Genomic DNA, 16,704 nt, shown 5'->3' with positions numbered 1-16,704 from the left:
TATATATATATTTTTTTCTTTTCCCTGAAAGGGCCTTTTTCAACTGCCTCTACAGATGCCAAATTGTTAATTCATCATCATCATCGTTACAGTGGATGGAAGATATAATCACTTCAATGACATCTTCATCCTAAAAATGGTTCCTTTTATGTCACAGAGCTGATCATTTTTCCCAACTAAGAGATGAGGTGTGTGCAGTATTTTCAACTCTCCCCAAATAAATAAATAAATAGTTCAAGCCCTCTTTCTTCTTAAGTTCTCCATCAAAAAATTCTCTGCTGCTACAAATGGCCGAAGAGAAGGATAGAATGCACGGTGTGTGTGTGTGTGTGTGTGTGTGTGTGTGTGTGTGTGTGTGTGTGTGTGTGTATGTGTTTATGTGTGTGTGTGTGGGGGGCTTGGTATGTGTATTCGAGGGGGGAAGGACACTGAATGGCAGCAGGACACTTGTGCTCCTTCTGTCCCAGAGACCACCAGTAGGGCTACCGGCCCCACAGAGACAAGCGGTATTGCCTATCTGGGGCCTCACCCTCCAGATTAGAAATACCACTCCTGGTCTGAAAACAGTTTCTCTAGACCATTCCTAAAAACTACCTCCCCACCCAGATTAGAAGGCTGTGTTCCTTAATGTAAACCATGCCTCTCACCGAGAAGGAAGGAGTGCCTTCATTACTCTCAGGAGCTACTTCAGTCCTTCGGGAGGAATTCAATTTGGAACGGAAATGGAGGATTTCATCAGATCTTAAGTAGAGGCTGGTGTGTGATTTATTTCTGCTTTGTCCAGGGAGACCTGACCTGGCGCGGCCCATCTTGTTGCTTAGGGAGAGGTACAACACTTATCGACTCCAGCTCCAGGCCACTACCTCAGCAGGTCAGGGCTGCTGCCCAGGGTGAGGGGAGGAGGAGGGCAGGAAATTGCTTTTGGTTAAGGGCAAGAAGAGCTGCAGGCCACCCTTCCCATTATTCTGGATTAGGTCCCAATTCCACCCCCCATCCCCAGGGGGTGGTGGGTGGGAGGAGATTCACTTTTTTATATAGCTCTTTGGGAGGTGTGTGCAGGAAACAGATGTATTCATCAAGCTTGCGCTTATGGGTTCAAGGTTTTTTCAGTTTGCACACCACGTGGAGCTTAGTCTTCCTTTTTTTTTTTTTTTTTTTAAGATAGGAAGAAAGAACACAAAAGAGGAAACTGCCCTCCATAGTAAAACTGGGGAACTTGGAGGGTCTTAAAACCACGGGGAGCAACTTTTGCTTGAAGGACTTAATTCTTTGCTGATTTTAATTTGAAAAACTGGAAAGGAGACTCTTAGTGGCTTGGGACAATCCAACACTGAGGACAAGTCATCTCACTTTACATAGTCTTTAAACTGAAGCCTTAGGGGGGAAGGAATGCTCTTTTGGGGTATGGGTCTTTCAAGTAATCTGTGGTGCAAACCAGCTCTGAAAATGTATTACACGGGGTCAAGATGAGTCAGTGTTAGTTTCCCTTTAAACATTCTGAATAGTAGGCTGACAAAATAGCTCACTTGGGTGATCCACTGCTTTGCCATGTATATGACCCAAATTCAAGCCTGGCCCCCACCACATTGAAGGAAGTTTTGGCTCTTTCATTCTCTCTCTTTCTTTCTTTCTTTCTTTCTTTCTTTCTTTCTTTCTTTCTTTCTTTTTATTTATTTATTTCCTTTTTGTTGCCCTTATTGTTTTTATTGTTGTTATAGCTATTATTGTTGTTGATGTCATCATTGTTGGATAGGACAGAGAGAAATGGAGAGAGGAGGGGAAGATAGAGAGGGGGAAAGAAAGACACCTGCAAACCTGCTTCACCGCCTGTGAAGCGACGCCCCTGTAGGTGGGGAGCCGGGGGCTTGAACCAGGATCCTTACTCGGTCCTTGCACTTTGCGCCAGGTGCGCTTACCCCGCTGTGCTTCGGCCCAACTCCCTCATTCTCTCTCCTTCTCCTTTTTCTCCTCCTCCGCCTCTCCTCCTCCCCCACTTCCTCCGCCTTCTCTTTCTTTTTAAAAGTCTGAATAGTAAGGGTTGGAAATAGCTCTACATGGGAACACCACAGATGGAGATAAAAAGAATGATGAAGCTGACCCCAGAGCAGTGGAATCACATAAGTGTGAGACATGGTGCCACTTAGATAATTTTAAAAATCTGCATAGCAAATAGGCAGCATAACAGCTACTAACTTACCTACATGAAATTTATCTCAAGCTGCCAACAGTTAAGGCAGAGAGTGACTGAAGGCAGCCCCAGGGCTACATTCCAGAGATTTCTATCAAAAACATATCCTAATATTACTTGACTGCTTGCTAAATACTAGGCACTGCTTTTACAACTATCATTTCATTTCCTCTACCCAGGAATCCAGGAGCAAATTTATTTTTACCCCATTTTGCATTTGATGAAAGGGAGGAATAGAGAACTATAGCAAGTACCTCACACAGTCTTGACTCTGAAGCCCTATTCAGACCCACTTTGCCTGGGGTGACTGGGTTTCTATCTGTGACTTCTGGATTCACACCATCTGTCCTGCTGAAACCCAGTGCTGCAATGATCACTCCTTCCCCCAAAGCTTTATCTTCAGAATCCACTCAAGACAAGCCACCATCCAGGTCCCACACAGTTCCTAAATCTACAGGACAATCAAAAACTAGCCTGAAGTTACTGATCAATAAGGTTCCAGCCTCTTCTAGGCAGGAGAGAGAGTAGCAGAGAAAGGGAAGGGGTAAAAAGCAAGGGAAGTATTGCTTTTTATTATTGATACCCCTCAGAGCAACATTGAACTCTTCTTCCTAACCTATTTTTCATTGAGGAGCCCCATCAATGAAACCCATCAGGGTTACTGCTGGGGCTTGATGCCTGCACTATGAATCCACTGCTCCTGGAGGTCATTTTTTCCCTTTTGTTGCCCTTGCTGTCTATCATTGTTGTTAATATTATTGCTGTCATTGTTGCTGTCTAGGACAGAGAGAAACTGAGAGAGGAGGGGAAGACAGAGAGGGGGAGAGAAAGACAGACACCTGCAGACCTGCTTCACCGCCTGTGAAGCGACTCCCCTGCAGGTGGGGAGCTGGGGGCTCGAACCAGGGTCCTTAAGCCCGGTCCTTGTGCTTTGCACCACCTGCACTTAACCTGCTGTGCATTCGCCCGGCCCCCGAGGAGCCCCATCTTAGCTATTACAAGGGGCTGCTTAGCTGAGCAGGTGCGAGGATGCACAACTCCAGGAATCCAGGGAGGATAACAGACCACACAGCTTTCCAACTCTCCTTGGTCTCGACCTTCTACCTCCTTTTTATAAGGACTAATTCCATGCCCACCCCCAATAGAGTATATTTTTATATTCATGACAAAAACTGAGCAGAAGGGATAGATGTTTCCCAGGTATCTCATGTCAGAACTGAGGAATCTGCATTGATGCATCATTATCATTCACAGCCCATTGCTGTATAAGCCTCCCTTCTGGTGTGGTACATTCTGTGGGCACGAGCAAATATCTACCATGTATTACAGTGCCAAATAGAATAGCTGCACTACCCGGGAATCTTTTTAATTAATAAATTTATTTATTGGCTAGAGACAGGGAAATCAAGATGAAAGGATGAGAGTGAGAGAGAGAGAGAGAGAGAATCTGTAGCACTGTTTAACCCCTTGCAAAGTTTTCCCCTTGAAGGTGAGGACTAGGAGCTTGAACCTGGGTCCTTCCTTGCACACTGTAACATGAGTGCTCAACTGGGTGCACCATTGCCTGGTCCCTTTATAATTTTTTTCTATTTTATTTCTTTTTCCTCTCTCTCTCTCTCTCTTTTAAAACAACAACTCTTTATTTTAAATATTTTTTATTCTTTATTTATTGGATAGAGACAACCAGAAATTGAGAGAAGGGGAGAGAGACTGAGAGAGACACCTACAGCATTGCTTCACCACTGGAGAAGCTTTCCCCCTGCAGGTGGGAGTCAGGGGCTTGAACCCAGTTCCTTGCACATTGTAACATATATGCTCAACCAGATGTGCCATCATCTGGCCTTTCTTCCTTTTTTCCCCATTCTTCTTTCCTTCCTTTTTTTTTGCTTTTCTTCCTTTCTCCCTTTATTGGATAGAGACAGAGAAATCAAGAGTGAACCCTTTTCAGGAAGAAAAGCAGAAAGGTCATCAACTCAGAGGAGTTAATGAAATGAAGGGAGACAGTAACAAGCTGGTTGAAGTAGACAAGAGATGAGGGAAGAAGACAAGGAGATGAGAGAGCAGAAAGGGAAGATGAGGGAGATGATGACAACAAAAAAAAAATAGATGAGGAGGAAAGGAGTCTGGGAAAAACATGACTCCGGGCAGAGAGCCTGAATGTCTGAAGCCCTGGGTTAGATCCTCAGCACTATGTGTTCTTTCTCTCTATGACTTGTTCATGAAAGAAGATAAATCTTTAAAAAGTAAGATGAGGGGTGGCTGGGAAGACAGTTCAATTGGCAGAGTACTGAACTTGCACACCCAAGGCCCCCAGCTCAAGTCCTGACACTGCATGTTCTTCTCTCCCCCCACCCATTCTGCCTGTGACACTCTGACCTCGGATATGTAATCAATAAAATAGGCCTTTAAAAAAGGAAAGAGATGGGAGTCGGGCTGTAGCACAGCGGGTTAAGCGCAGGTGGCGCAAAGCACAAGGGCCGGCATAAGGATCCCGGTTTGAACCCCGGCAACCCACCTGCAGGGGAGTCGCTTCACAGGCGGTGAAGCAGGTCTGCAGGTGTCTGTCTTTCTCTCCTCCTCTCTGTCTTCCCCTCCTCTCTCCATTTCTCTCTGTCCTATCCAACAACGACAACAACAATAATAACTACAACAATAAAACAACAAGGGCAACAAAAGGGAATAAATAAATAAAATAAATATTTAAAAAAATTTAAAAAAAAAGAAAAGGATACTTAAAAAAAAAGGAAAGAGATGTAGATAAGGAAATAGGGCAAGTAGAGAAGTACATGGCAGGTTAGAAGCTGATAAAATGCTGGAAACAAATGAAGAAGAAATGGCAGTAGACAACAAGATGGGAAGTGAATATGAAAGACACAGGTAACAAGATTAGGAAAGTGATAACAATTTATAAGTCAAAAGGGGGAGAAATAGACCATGCCTATTTTTTCTTTTAACCACGACGCCAAAACACGCAGACTTTTGAACAGGGACTACAGATTTATTATCTCTAATATAAAAAATTATTTTCAGAGAAGACACAGTTTGTTTTCATTGCACACTCAAGTATCAGACTTCAAGCGTTCTGGGGAGTGTGTATCGAGGCTCCTAGGAGACACAACAAAAGAAAGAGGGACAGTGCTGAAAATACCAAACCATTTTTTCCTGTTTTATAAACGTGGTAAGTGTTGGGTTTGGCCTATTGCCTGTGAAAAAACTAATGACATGCGATGGCAACACAGACCACCTCTGGCTCTAGAAGAAAAACAACAACAAACAAACAAATTTTGCTTTTTGGAAGAGTGCTTAGCTAGTGAGGGAGATCATTTCTGTACCATTGAGTAACTGATCCATAGAGAATGTAGTCTCCATCTCAGCCCTGGGTGTTAACTGCTACCACTGCTAACATGTAATTATTAGAAGTGAGCTATACCTCAGACTACCTTGACTTTCTTTGGTGGTAAGGGTTGGATCTTTTGTTTGTTTGTTTGTTTATTTATTTTGCCGGAGCACTATTTGGCTCTGGCTTATGGTGGTGCGAGGAATTGAATCTGAGACTTTGGAGCCTCAGGCATGATAGACTCTTTGCATAACCATTATGCCATGTACCCCCCGCTCAGTAGTAACAGTTGGCATCTTGTAGTTACACTCATCGAAGAAGCTAAAGAAAAACACAGAAGGATATATCAGGTTTCAAAACAAACAAACAAAAAAAATCAGAGGAAAGAACGATAGTTGAGTAAAAATTTCAAATGTATTTGGGTTCCTTTTTTATTTTCTAAATATCAAGGTACATGTTCAGCTATGGAGTCTTTGGGTTTTTCTAAATAAAAATAAAGAATATATATTTGAAGTTACTGAACATTTTGGTATTATTAGAAACACACCCATGGCCAAACTAGCCAAACAATATTTATTGTGATTGAACATTTCTTTTGAATCATCTGTAAATTAATTATGAAATGAGAGCGGTGTGTTTTCTGCAGAATCTGGAGAACTCTTCCGGTAACTAATTACTAATTAAAATATACTGGCAGCCTCCATTGGAACACATGGATGACAAAATGCAATTCTCCCAACTGCCTCACCCTGCCCCCACCCACTCTTTGTCCTCCCCAGCCAGGGTGATGATGCTTGTTCCTATAAACCAAGAGCTAATATAATTAGACTCCACTGTGATACAGGGAATATCTTTATTTAATAAAATAATGCATTTTGCTTTGTTCCCAGAACAGCAATAAAATGGTGCAACTGAGAGCCATAATAACTCATCCAGTAGGTTTTTGCTATGCCGTTGAGTTTGTCTTTTGTGGCCACGTGGAAGTTTGAAAAGTTGCTTCATGAAGGGGCATGTTAGCAGCCTGCACCATTCTTCTTGATCAAAATGGTATGATTAAGGGTTTCCTTTGAAATAAAGTGGAGGCACTCTTTAGACTCATGAGTCAAATCTTCCCAAGTTCCCTGACTAGAAAAAGAAGTCGTGGGGATTTCCCAAAAGAGTATTCAGAGCTTGAGCTGGTGAAGGAAGAAACGTCAGTTGCCTGTACTCCACAACCATCCAAATCCCAGTCCAGCACTCTGGGAAACTGAAAACCCAAGATGTAGTCAGAAACACAGGCGTGGCTTTGCTGGGGGTTGAGAGGAACACAGGAAAAAACAGGACAGTCTTTATGCAATTGGCCTGGTCACAGCAGGTCACAACTGGCCTGGTTTGCAATCTGACAGAAAGAATCCTGAAAGCGATTACTGGTAGGAAGGAAAGCATGAGTACCCCCTTCCATTTAACCACACTTCCACTAGCTTTCAAGGCAAGGGGCTACTTCGAGTAGGAACAGGCTTCTATGCTACTCTGAGATGTGAGGCATCAGAATCAGTTATGTCACATCAAAAGTAGAGCTAGAGGGCCGGGTGGTAGCACACCTGGTTGAGCACACATGTTACAAGGCACAAGGACCTGGGTTTACAAGCCTTCTGGTTCCTACCTGCAGGGTGAAAGCTTTGCAAGTGGTGAAGCAAGGCTGCAGGTCTCTCTTTCTCTCTCTCTCTCTCCCTATCACCCCCTACCCTCTCAATTTCTGGCTGTCTCTATCCAATAAATGAAAGACAATACCAAAAAATTTAAAAAAAAATTAGAGCTAGAAAAAAATATATAGAAAAAGGGTAGATAGCATATGGTTATGCAAAGAGACTTACATGCCTGAGGCTCCAAAGTCCCAGGTTTATTCCCCCACACCACCATAAACTAGGGCTGAACAGTGCTCTGGTAAAAAAAAGAATAGAAAGAAGCTGAGGTCATGGAGTCCCTGACAGTCAGGATGACAGTGGTAGTTGTGGAGGAATAGAAAAAGGTGAGAAAAAAAAAAAAAAGGACAAATAAGGCTAATGCTCTTAGTATTTATTGTCCTCCAGGAATAGTTCTCAGTACTTAGCGTTCATTAACTTATTTAACTCTAACAATAATCCTTCAGTAAGGGAGATATTATTGCAAATTTTACCTGCTGCCCAAAGTACTCCTATTTGGTAGGATTTGGCAAGTTGTTTTTGGATCTAGGAATGCTGCCACAATTAATATGAAATGATTTTTTTTTTCAGTGTTGCCAAACCCTCCCCCGCAAAAACAAAACAAAACAACTTTCCAGATCATACCAAATAGGAATGCTCTACTTTGAGGTAAAGGAGAACATGCACCTCCAACTTACACAAATGTAAATGAAGCCCCAGAAAATTACATCACTTGTCCAAGATCACATCATCATTTCCTGTCAAAGCTGATTCAGAGATAGGGAGCCTGGCTCAAATACTTCCGTGTTTTGCTTGACCAAACCAGCAGATTTCAGAATCGCTTAGACCTAGGGTTGCTGGATCATTAAATCTGAATTTCAGATGAACATCAAATCATTTTTTATTCTAAGTCCTAAGGAGTATTTGCTAAAACAAAAAACCCTACCAAGAGAGCTTGTTAAAAAAAAAAAAAGGGAGTCAGTTGGTAGTGCAGCAGGTTAAGCACAAGGACCAGCGGAAGGATCCCAGTTCCAGCCCCCAGCTCCCCACCTGCAGGGGAGTAGCCTCACAGGCCATGAAGCAGGTCTGCAGGTGTCTTTCTCTCCCCTTCTCTCTCCATTTCTCTCTGTCCTATCCAACAAGGTCGACATCAATAACCACAACAATAAAACAACAAAGGCAACAAAAGGGAATAAATAAATAAATATTTAAAAAAAAGATCACTGGGTCCTTCCTTCTTCTAAAGATTCTGGTTAATTGGTTTGGCTGTGGCCTGAGAATTTGTTTTTGTTTTTTTTAAATTTTAAGTCTATTTAATTTTGGATAGAGACAGAGAGAAGTTGAGAAGGAAGGAGGCAGAAAAACAGAGAGAGACACCTGCAGGACTGCTTCACTGCTTCCCTCCCTACCTGAGGGAACTGGGTGCTTGAACCTGGGCCTCTGTACACTGTAATGTGTGTGCTCAACCAGGTGTGCCTCCACCCAGCCCTGAAAATTTGTATCTTTAAAAATATTTTATTAATTTTAATAAGAGATAGGCAGATAGACAGACAGACAGACAGACAGACAAACAGACAGAAAAACAGGGAGATAGACAAGGAGAACAGAGCACTACTCAGCTTTGGCTGATGGTGATGCTGGGGATTGAATCTGGGACCTCAGAGCCTCAGACAGGAAAGTCCTTTGCATAACCATGATGCTGTCTCTCCAGTAGATAATTTATATTTCTATTAAGTTCCCAGGTGATAATGATGCTGACATTGGCTTGGAAATCACATCTGAAAGCCATTGACCTATACTATGCAGTGAAAGAGCCTTAATTAAAAAAAAAAAAAAAACCATTGACAAAGTTTTTATGTGGGAAAATTTAACCTAGACATCTGAATTCTCAAGTTATAATTGAAAAATTGAAAGGCTTGACCCACATTTCTATGTGGCAAGTGTAGGAGCAGCTGACCCTGTGAGGGGGCTTAGGCCCTCCAGCTCTGTACCCCGTCTCCCCAGTCACTGGGCGTGCACATTTGCAATTTACAATCGTGTGTCCACTTCCCTCACCGCTACTTTAGAGAAAAGTGAAATGACTCTTCTATTCATCGAGTAATAGGCAAAGAAAAAGTGTTACTCAGAGGATGCTGTGTCCAAAAACTCAGTTATATGCGCAACCTGATTTCTTGTAGGCGTTTGGATTTAAATTCTTGTCCAGCTCTTCCTATGAAAAACGTGACTAGCCTGGTTTATAGTCACTAAATGACTTCTCCAACTTTTGTTTCATCGAGGGGGCAAAAATACAAATTTCAGCTTCACCTAAGTTAGTCGTTACAAATTCCATATTACTGAGGGTAAAATTAACCGGGTTTATTGTATTTTCAAAGTCCAAACACAGTTTCAATTATTACTACTCACTAATGGCTTAAAATGAAGGCAGAGCTTGTTAGCTAAGCAAACAAATGGCATGTTTGTTTAAAGTGTAAATAGAAGGAAAATTCATGAATCAAATGAATGAATTCACTGATTGTTCTCACTGGCTGTAAAGGAGCATTCAGCTGCCACAATATATATCACCACCTTTGTTAAAAGGATTAGCCTGCTGGAGTTATCTTTATCTAGGCAGAGATCTTCTTAGGGGCCACCTACAAAGTATATGTCTTTGAATTTTTTTTTTAAAGTACTCATCCACATCATCAGTGCCATTAAGGATAAGGAATTGCCTGGCTGTGGTGGTGGCGGTTCACAAATAACTGAGCTTTTAAGAACAATAGACATATTTTCTCATCTCGATATGTGATTCTATGGCCAGGTCACAGTGGCGTTACTGCTGGAGATAATGCATATTTTCTAGGGTGTCCTGGAAAAGTCTGAGACAGATGTCATTCTTAGAGGTAAACATAGCAGCATTTCCCTTTAAAAGGTAATAAACCCTGCCAGAAACAAAAATAAACAAATACAATGTTTTGGTCTCCAGAGTCTTCCGGTTTTAACTAAACTTTCCATTTAAAGTTACAGGCCCTGCATTTCTTCTCTGCAAGTGGAATGCATTGGGGTTGCTGGATCCACCACTAAATCCCATGGCTCTGGTATGATTTCCTTGATCTGTCATCCTAAGGATATGCGAAAGAGTCGGGAGGATCACAGGAATTCCTCTCCCAAGTAGTTCTTAGTGTCCATGTTCCTATCCCCAATGACTGCTTCTTGTGATTTGAAGGGCACCTGCATCTGTTTGGAATATATTCAGCTGCAAGTAACAGAAAAAGGGAACTAAATGCTGGCATGGTCTGATGAGGCTTAGATCCTCCAGCTAACCACCACTTGCTCCTGTCACTCTCTCACTTATCTTTCCTGTAATAAGACTCTTGGAAGAACATAGTTGCTGGGGCTAGATCTCAGTCTTGCTATCTTTCCTCCACTGCCTTTCTTACCATGGTCACTCTCTTCCTCATATTTTCACCTCATGGCTACCAGCTGACCACCACAGCTCCAGGAATCACCTTCATGTTCAACATAGAAAAAAAAAGGAGGGGAGGGGTTTGAGAGGGAAGAGGGGTGCTGTACCAGCAACACCTATCTCTTTAATCAGGAAAGCAATGCCTTCCAAAACAGAAGTGCACTCATTGTTTACCTGTAGCTAAAAGAGAACATAAAAAGAATCTTGGGCTTTTTCTGATGGCTATAGTTGAAGTGAGCAGAAAGAAGAAACTTGGGAGTCGGGCTGTAGCGCAGCGGGTTAAGCGCAGGTGGCGCAAAGCACAAGGACCGGCATAAGGATCCCGGTTCGAGCCCCGGCTCCCCACCTGCAGGGGAGTCGCTTCACAGGCGGTGAAGCAGGTCTGCAGGTGTCTATCTTTCTCTCCTCCTCTCTGTCTTCCCCTCCTCTCTCCATTTCTCTCTGTCCTATCCAACAACGACAACAACAATAATAACTACAACAATAAAAAAACAACAAGGGCAACAAAAGGGAATAAATAAATTAAATAAATATAAAAAAAAAAGAAAGAAGAAACTTGTTTAAGGATGTCAGGTTTATCAACCCCTAGGGGCAGCTACAGTGCCTCTAAAGCAGCTTTTTTTGTTTGGTTTATGGCTTCAGGGTTATTGCTGGGGCTCAGTACCCTCAGTGGGAGTCCACGCCCCTGGAGGCCAGCGTCCCTCCTGCAGGTGGGGAGTTGGAGTTGGAACCTGGATCCTTCTATGGGTCCCTGAGCATAGTACTATGTGCACTTAACCGGGTGCGCCACTGCCCAGCCCCCACTATAAGTACTAGAGTAATTTCTTGGGTTATCTTTGAGAATGTCGCTTCTTGAAGGCTAATATAATAATTCATACTGAAGTATTAGAAATGCGGCCCATACTTTGTTTTCTAGACAGCTGGCATTCTGAAAATGGGGACAACTGGGTGGGAAAGTAAGGCTGCTTCTAAGACACATTCTACCTACTTCCCAATATAACCTGGCTGGCATTTGGACTTCTGCTTTATGTTCTTACTCTCCATGGGAAAGACTGAAGATCACTCAGAGCTAAAAGCAGTCCTATCTATTATAGTGATTCTAGGCACTCAGACTTTGGGGGCAGACCATAGGTTTGCTCTCTGCTCTCCCATTTGACAGCTCTATCCCCATACCAGACTTCTATACTATTATAACAAGTGGTCACAGACTAAGAACCTTAAAACAACCCAAATTTATCTCTTCTAAAGTTCTGCAGATCTCAAATTTCACCACATGAAATCTATGCCAGAGGTTGGGGCGCTGGTCCCCTCGGTGCTGGCTGGGTGGGAGGTGACAGCAAGGGTACACAGGGATCTTCTGAGAGGCTGACTGCATTCTGGGTTTTTCACGAGGGTGCACTTTATAGTGAAGTGTTCAGTTTGTGCATATTTGACAAGCTGTATGCTTAAACATACAATTGCATTTTATATTATATTGAAATGAAAAATTAAAAACAAATGAACATACTAACATGAAACTTGGGAGGTCTCCATTATTTTTCTAGGAGAAACCCTGGAAAAGATTAAGAAGCCAGGAACCCATCCGTCAGTAGAAACAGAAATGAGACTAAAAACCGGGCAACCTGCCCCTAGGTCCCTCAAGCTGAATGTACTCAAGGCCAGTTTCCAAACTAATTATATGTGTTATTATTATTATTTTTTAAATCTCTTAAGGAATAGTTTTCTTTTAATTTGCTTTTGCCATAGAGCCACATTTCTCTTTGCAAGTGAAAGGTACCTTGTATCCTTAACACACACCTGTAAAAATAGAACTGATACTGTCACATATCCATGTCTGCTTCATTTTCTTTCAGACACAGTGGAAAACATGCCACAATAATAAACCCCTTTCCCCTCCTGACCAGCTGGAAAATTATGTTATGACTGAAATGACATCATTCAGCTATGACACCAAGCTAGCGGCTGCTTTGAGAAGTCTGGGACAGTATGGATGTGAATACCACTCAGCAATGAATCCCACCCTTTTTATTAGCAAATGGCTTTTTTTGTTGTTGCCATGACATTTTGACAATGAAAACCGTGGCAACTACATAGTCAGAGGCTATTGATTACTCATTCCTTATCTCTGCAACTAATCATATTGACCAAAGAATGGGAGAAGGAGAAAGATTATTTACATAAATTATTCCAAATGTAAAAGACTCAGGCCAGGCCAGTGGTGATTCCCAGGAGATGCTTTAATGTTCCTTCTAGATGTAACAACTGTCTCTACAACGAAGCTTAAGCATTATTAATTGCAATAACAGTATGAGTAGTAGCAGTATTAGCAGTAGTTATCTACATTAATATCCTTTGATAGAATATTGATGTCCTATAATGTTACATTAGAGGCAAAACCCAGCGTTCTTACCAGGTAAATATAACACTAGTATAGAGCCCTGACCTTCCCCCATTTTTTCAACTTCCAGGTTGGACTATATAAAGTGAATAGTATCTGGTGATTTAGACCTCCAAAATTGAGCAATTTCACTATGACTCACCCTATAGACTGCCTCAGTACCACCACCCCAATCCTACTTCCTGTTGCTCACCAAACCTTTCTTGCAGACATGCCAGGAGCTGCTAAATGACCTAGAGGAAATCCTATACTTCTCAAACATCAGCAAATGAAAAATAAGAGGTTTATCACACTATGGGAAAGTACAGATCATGGGCAAATGCCATTGTGTTGTTCTCAGAAAAAGCTAGGCCTGAGGTTAGTGTCCTAGACCTGTCTCTGCTCTGCCCTTTGCCTGCTCAGTGTGAAATCAGGTGCCTTAAGTTAAAACCAAGTCTTCATGTCAACAGTAGGGATGGGGGTCACCAGAGTAGGGAGAGTTGAATAGCAACCCTTCAAACCTTAACTGAGGCCAAATGCATCTGCAGCTTTTCGGTGCATGCCTCAAGGTACTTGCGGACCCAGAAGGGAAGATACTTGCATGTCACACAAGAAAAGCTGACATCTAGCTGGGTAGTGTGGTATTAACTGGCCAATCTTCTGCAGAGGCCTAACCTTTCTGCAATGAAATTAATCACAATGAATTAAGATATTACAAGGCCCCATGGTGATGGGAATCAACACATGATTTCATAGCAGCTCCCCATAAAGTGAACAGGGATGCCATATTTGGTTAGTCAGTTTTTTGTTTGTTTTTTTAAATTTAATTTAATTAAATTAATTAATTTATTTTCCCTTTTGTTGCCCTTTTATTATTGTAGTTATTATTGTTGTTGTTGATGTCGTCATTGTTAGATAGGACAGAGAGAAATGGAGAGAGGAGGGGAAGACAGAGAGGGGGAAAGAAAGATAGACACCTGCAGACCTGTTTCACCACTTGCTAAGTGACTCCCCTGCAAGTGGGGAGCCAGGGGGCTCGAATTGGGATCCTTACACGGATCCTTGTGCTTGCGCCACCTGCGCTTAACCTGCTGCACTACCGCCTGACTCCCTGGGTTAGTCAGTTTTGAGGAAGAGTGCTGGGGAGGAATATAGATTCCTTTTGATGGGGACCGGAGATAAGGGAATAAAGATGAATACAGTATAGATTGTCAAGAAGAAGAAACTTATTCTTTGGTAGGGTGCAAGACAGAAGAGCAAATCTAGGGCAGGGATACATGGATTCAAAGGTCTGTGTAGAATTTGGTTCACAGTACTTGAGCCAGAGCCTGCCCTAAGTAACCATGGGAAATAGCTTACTGCAGATGGATGGGTAGCACTAAAATCAGGAAAAGGTATCAGACTGGTGCTAGAGTCCCTGTACACTCAACTCAGAGGGGATCTTGGAGGGCAGGCTGTCCCTATTCTACATATGCATGAAAATAAAGCCAGAGAGCCAGAGGCCTTTGTGCCACATGAGAACTGTGTGCCACAGCTAATTCATATCAGACCTGAGTCTGCAACACATTTTATTCAGAATGGTTTTAGAAAATACCAATCACAGCAGAACCAGCTAAGGTCCGTTGACTGAAACTGGTGACTTACTTAAACTACAAGCTCATGTCGAGTGAGGGCAGAAATTGGCGTAGGTCACACCCTGAAGCCACATTCACAAAAGGCTTCCAAGATGGATGTTACACCATGTAACAGCAGCTGATTACCAAGGCATTTACTTTGGTAGGACTTGGCCTTCTATTCTGCTGACAAGAGACTAAAGGAAAGTTTCAACCACAAAGAATTTTGGTTGTTGTTCACTAGTTCCACATGGGGAGAAAATTACAAACAAGAGAAAAAAAATCTTCATAACTATTTTCCAAGTAAAAAAAGGGCCATATTTTTCATAGTTGTGTATGTATAGTGTTCTACCAACTTGCTTTCAAATTTTCTCTCCTGTTCTTTCTTTTGTTTTTTAAGGCTTTGAAAATTCACCTTGGGGTTAAACACATCTGTGGAAAGAAAGCCTGGCATAAAGGAAAACTGAGCTGTGCTGAAGTGTCAACACATGTAACCTTAACTACAGTGTTTGCTTCTGCAAACAACTATAATGTATGAAATAAAATATTAATAGCCATTACCTCAGTTCTTCTGAGAACAGACCTGAGTCACAGTTTTCATGTGGCGTGGTTTCCACATATGCGCCTCACAGTGAACACTACTCACATTACCAGGCAAGCAAAGGAGACCAAACTTGGTGTATGTTTTATTCCATAATGTCATGGGCAGTGGTGCTTACTTTGGAAACTAAGTTTGGTTCTCCTGAATTTATCACCTATTACATATTTGAAAACGAATCACCTGAATAGTACCAGGGCTGGTAAAATAATTTTTTTTGAATCTTAGGAAAATATTGGAACAGGATTCACATGTCTGTTATTCATCAGAGGTTAGATCTGTAGTCTTTCTACTGAAGTCTCTGCTGTTGGAAAGCACCAAAAGACTGTTAACGGTGTTAACAAATACCTTTTCAATGCTTTACATTTTGTATTGCAGACAAATATCATTAGATTTTTTAACTTTATGTGGAGAGGGTTAAAAAAACAAAAAACACATTTAATTTCCTGATGGCTTATGGGAGGTCTGATTTCTTCTTTTCTCCTTCTGTTTGTCCAGTACCTTCCAGATTAGTTTAAGGACCATCTCTTCTCCTCCTCCTCCTCCTCCTCATATCAGTGTCCTCCTTCTCCTTCTTGTTGGAGTTTCTTTTTAATTAATTAATTAACTAATTAATTAATTAAATTTTACTTTCTACCAGAGTTCTGCTCAAAGGTAGCTTATGGTGATGCTGGGGATTGAATCTGGGAGCATTTTCATAACCATTATACTGTTACCTCTGCCCCAATCTGAGGTTCTTAAAATTGACAGTTTTGTGTAGGATGCTTATACAGACCGAGTTAGAGAAAACGAAAGTCAAGTGCCCATCCCAGTACCTGGCTGGCACACAGTAAGCATGTTGTAAACACAGTAAAATGTTAATCTCTCTTCTTACATTCTCTCTTAGTTTGGTAAGTGCTTTCAAGTCCATATTTAGAACTGATTCCTCAAATCCCCCACAAGATAGTGTAAAGTGAACATTCTGCTTTTATTGGCAGGTTCCAGAGGGGGAAGATGGCTAATTGACTCCTCCAGACGGGCTCCTGGCATCGTGAGCGGCTGGACTGGCTCTCTCAGCCATAGCTTAGCGGTAGGATTCCTGAACCAAATTGCTTCTTTAGGTGGCCTGCTACACCGAGGTGTGTTTTTTAAATCTGTGCAATAAAATTGAGTGTGGTTGGAGAGGTGGTGGTATACGGGAACCCACCCACAGGCAAATGACGTCAAAAAGTGAGAGGGAAACATTGGGCTTCTCTGTTCTCCAGAAGCTTCTGCTATGTTAAGCAATCTGAGAAGGAAACTGATTTTCCATTTAAAAAAAGCAGCCACTTTGGCAGTTGTGAGAGACAGCCTGGGGTCTTACACTTCCCCTCTCAGGAAAAGTGGGGAAAATAATTTCCGTAAGTTGGAAATGAAGAGAACTAGAGTTCATCGTCCTAGAGCTGGAAAGACTCTGATGGAGATCATTTGGTTACAACCTCCTCTTCCAAATTGCAGATAAGAACACAG

The 16,704-nt window shown here is 42.0% G+C and overlaps 1 protein-coding gene and 1 long non-coding RNA gene across 6 annotated transcripts in view; one reads left to right on the top strand and one right to left on the bottom strand.

Annotated features, from left to right (window-relative positions):
• AOPEP (aminopeptidase O (putative)) overlaps window positions 1-16,704 on the bottom strand; it is a 427,259-nt gene that overhangs the window by 196,010 nt on the left and 214,545 nt on the right. The gene's annotated exons all lie outside the window — the stretch shown is intronic.
• LOC132540781 (uncharacterized) lies at window positions 732-15,077 on the top strand. Its single transcript, XR_009551922.1, has 4 exons — window positions 732-2,123; window positions 10,190-10,260; window positions 13,236-13,383; window positions 15,019-15,077. It is a non-coding gene; the product is annotated as an uncharacterized LOC132540781 (long non-coding RNA).

This window comes from Erinaceus europaeus, chromosome 10 (genome assembly GCF_950295315.1).
Source record: "Erinaceus europaeus chromosome 10, mEriEur2.1, whole genome shotgun sequence".
Taxonomy (NCBI): domain Eukaryota; kingdom Metazoa; phylum Chordata; class Mammalia; order Eulipotyphla; family Erinaceidae; genus Erinaceus; species Erinaceus europaeus.
This window is presented reverse-complemented; position numbering and strand designations above follow the sequence as displayed.